The sequence below is a fragment of the Tenrec ecaudatus genome, unplaced genomic scaffold, assembly GCF_050624435.1.
Source record: "Tenrec ecaudatus isolate mTenEca1 unplaced genomic scaffold, mTenEca1.hap1 Scaffold_413, whole genome shotgun sequence".
Taxonomy (NCBI): domain Eukaryota; kingdom Metazoa; phylum Chordata; class Mammalia; order Afrosoricida; family Tenrecidae; genus Tenrec; species Tenrec ecaudatus.
This window is the reverse complement of record NW_027459290.1, coordinates 195,166-199,286: the sequence shown is the minus strand read 5'-3', so window position 1 is coordinate 199,286 and position 4,121 is coordinate 195,166. Positions and strand designations below refer to the sequence as shown.

Here is a 4,121-nt window from a genome sequence, read left to right as displayed (position 1 = left end):
TACTCAATAGTAGCCAACAAAAATGAAAAAAAAAAAACACAATGATTGAGTGCAATTCGTATCACTAACTCAGAGTAGGAAACCAAAGCAGACCAATAACAAAACAAGAAATAGAGGTGATCACGAAATTTCCAGAGAAGAAAAGTGTAAGATGAGATCGTTTCATGGGGGAATGCTACCAAGTATTCAAAGAAGGGCTGCCACCAGTTCCACACTGCCTATTCAAAAATATAGAAAGCGACAGAACTCTCAAATTCATTCTATGAAATGAGCATAATCCTGATATAAAAACCAGGCAAAGATCTTACAAAGACAGAAAACTACATACCAGTATCCCTTATGAACATCGATGCAAAAATTGTCAACAAAATTCTGGCCAATAGGTTCCAATAATATATAAAAACATTAATTCATCGTGACAAAGTAGGATTGATAGTAAGGATGCAAGGATGGTACAGCATTTGAAAAATATCATTGTAATCCACCACATAAGACAAAAAAGAAGCAGATCATATAAATATGTGCAGAAGAGCATTGGACACCAACAACCTTTTTTGCATATAACATGCATTTAATAAATGATGGTTTCTAGAGTCCTGTTTACCATTTCAAAATGCAGTCATTTGGGAAATTCTGTGTATTATTTTAAAATATTCTTTGTCCAGGAATAGGTGTTATTATTACTTTTGTGATAAGATTCTTGTCATGCTTTCTTCATCTGTTATATGTTGAAGTAAAACTTACATCTATTAAAAATTGAAACCATACATTAGTCTTCAGTGCATAAGAAAATTGTTTTTGTGGTTTCCATCTCTCTCTAGTGGCTTGAAAAATCCAAATTGCTCTTTTTATTGTGATTTTTCTTGAAGGATTTAAAATAATAGGTGTCAGCATCCACATCACTCTTAAAATTCTCAATTCTCCTCTTTCCTAATTTTCTGGTTAGCCACCCAGTCAAGGTTGGCATGTATTGGCCCAAGTATGTAATAAACAAACGGGTGATCAGAGATTCAGGTATCTTTCAAATCATTGGCCATACTGATTAAAATCAATTGGGCAAAATGACCGGTTGCCATCTTGAAGGGCTGGTCTCCATCATTACCTAAAGGCTTCATGACTTCTTCAGTTCATTCATCACAATATTTGACTTCAGTATTGGTCCTGGGTAAATGGTAAAAATGATAATACTGAGATATGTAGCAAGTTCAGAGGCTATTAAAAATAAAAAACCCGAAGAGCATGCTTGCTGCTCAGACACTATACCCATTATGCTATTGACAGTGACAATCTTGCCATGCTTCCTCTCGATCATGTGAGGCAGAACACATTTTGTCAAGGACACGGTCCCTTGTTAGTTAAGTGTCATGAGCTCTCTGTAGACATGCAGGCTGGTGTTCATGGACAAAGGACGTTGGAATCATCCAACATTGTTGACCAGAATGTCAATTTTACCAAACTCCTGGAGAACAGCCTTGGTGGCCACTTCATGGGATTTTATGTTCATTAGGTCAAGGGGCAAAATAAGTACATCTTTTCCTTTTAAATTGCCATTCTCAAGACATTTTTGTTTCACCCCTTCAGCTTGTCCATTTTTCTGGTGGGTATCACAAGAGAAACTCCTAGTTTAGATAGCTGGTAAGCCAACTCCTCACCAGTTACACTTGATACCCCGGGAACCCACACCGTCATATCAATCAGCTCCCATTCTGGGTGTTGCCCTTGCACTCAGCCCACATTAGGCTCAGGTCACTGCCTGCCCACAGGAAGCATAGCAAGTGCACCACAACCAGAGCAGAGTGACCAAAGCTAGCCCAAACTCTCAGAACATTGCAGCAATGCTCACTCAGCTCCGCCACACGACCCAACACACATTTCTGATTAAAACACTCAATAAAAAAGGAATTGAAGGAAAATTCATCAACATAATAATGACCACATACAAAAATCCTAGGGCCAATACCATTCATGGGGAAAAACTGAAACATTTTGCATGAGAATGGGAAATAGACAAGGACACCCTCTAGCACTACTCTTCTTTAACCTCATGTTCAAAGTCTTAGCCAGAACAATTAGAAAACAAAAACAATCAATGTAACTTGGCTAAGAAAAAGTGAAGGTCTCACCATTTTCAGACAATATAATTTTATAGAACCCCCAACTCCACAAAAAGACTGTTGGAAACAATTAGCCCTTAAGGGATTTGGTAAAATAGCAGGATAAAAAATTAACAAGCAGCGAAATCAATTGGATTTCTATATACTAGTGAAAAGAGCTCAAAAAAGACATCAAGGAAATAATACCACTTATAAAAGTCATCAAAAAATGAAATACTTTGGAATAAACCTAACCAAAAACCAAAAATTCTGTACAAAATAGCTACAAGAAACCAAAAGAACCCTACACATATGGAAAAATATCTCTTGTTCTTGGATAGGAACCCTCAATATTGTGAAAATGTCAATACTATGTATGATAATCTACAAATACGATGCAAAGCCAATCCAACCCCCAATTTCATTCTTTATATAAATGGCGAAACTAATGACCAAATTCATATACAGAGGGATGGGACCCAGGATAAAAAACACCTCACAAAGTCGTAGACCTTACACTACTCAACTTCAAAACCTATTAAAAAGCCACAAAGTCAACACAACCTGGCAAAATGACAGATACATAGACCAATGGAATAGAAAAGAAAACCCAGAAATAAAATCATCCTTCTACAGACAACTGATTTTCAAAAAAAAGACCAAAATCCTTAAGTGGGAAAAGGACACTCTCTACCACAAATGGTGTTGCATAAATTGGATCTCCATGTGCAGAAGAACGAAACCGGACTCATACCTCACTCCATACACAAAAATGAACTCAAGATGGATTAAAAACTGAAATGTAAACCGCAGAGGTAACAGAATCATCAATGAGAAAACTGGGACAAACTTAAGGGCTCTATGACAGAGTACCAAGTATAGTAAAGGAAGCACACACAGTGGAAGTCAAAATAAAGGAGTGGGACCTGTTAAAAACCCCTCTGCACATCAAAAGACATTATCAAAAGAGTAAAATGTGAGTCTATGGACTGGGAAAAAATCTATAGCAATGACACAATAGACAAGGAACTAAAATCGATAGAACTCTGCAACACCTCAATAAGAAAAACTAATGAGTGAGACCCAACACATAATCAGACCTACTCTGAATCCCTCTCCAAGAAATAGCGGAAATTTTACGGTAGTCTGAGAAGTTCAAGTCCCTGTTAATTATATTTCAGCACTGCAGAGGGAGCAATTGACAACAAAAGATCCCAAAAATCAAAAGTGTGAATTTTGTGCTGCCAAGCAGGATGCCTCTGATTCAAGTTGTTCTGCCCTGTCCCAATGTTTCTGGACCTTAGTAGTAAGCTGATCACCATCTACTTCCCTCCCAACACAATTGACCCACTTCCCCAACTGGGGAGAGGTTAAGTCAGACCTGGACTGGAAGTATGCAGAGGGTTCCTGGGACTGAGGTATTCTAGACTGAGGCATTCTAGACGGGCTCATTGCCTATCAGCCGGATAAGAAAAAAATAGGTCTGCTTTGCACTGACTTCCGGCATCTGGCTTGAATTTGGGGGAATGGATTGTGGCAGAACTCCTTCAATGCCATCTGAAGATTAACCAACCCTGGGCAGGTGCAGAATTGAAAAGACTTGCATTAGGGGAGACACTCAGCTCAGTGGTGAGTCCTCAGGCCCAGGATCCAAAGTGTTGTCACTTGCCTGGCTCTCTGGCCCACGCAAAATAGAAACTGGGCCCAGCACTGACATACAATCTTCAGAATGTTGTGTTCTAAATAGTTCATTCTCTACTCCATCCTGTTGGTAAGATGGATCATTACCTGACACTCCCTGGTGACTTGGGAGCCAGCCTCAAAGTGGGACTTTGATGAAGGCAAAAGTAAACTGCTTTCTGCCTTTGGCTCCTGCTGGGGGTGGGCTAGTGCTGAATTGCATGGTCATCTTTAATTACTCATGTTCCACAACAGGTATGGGGGTTGCTCTGTATTAAGAAATATTTTTTAAAAGCACGCCTGGGAGACAACAGTCAATCTCTACAACTTGCAGAAACAGGATAATCC

The 4,121-nt window shown here is 39.0% G+C and overlaps 1 pseudogene; it reads right to left on the bottom strand.

The window, feature by feature from the left end:
* Window positions 1-817: 817 nt before the first annotated feature.
* Window positions 818-1,985, bottom strand: LOC142436566 (dehydrogenase/reductase SDR family member 7 pseudogene; annotated as a pseudogene).
* Window positions 1,986-4,121: the final 2,136 nt, after the last annotated feature.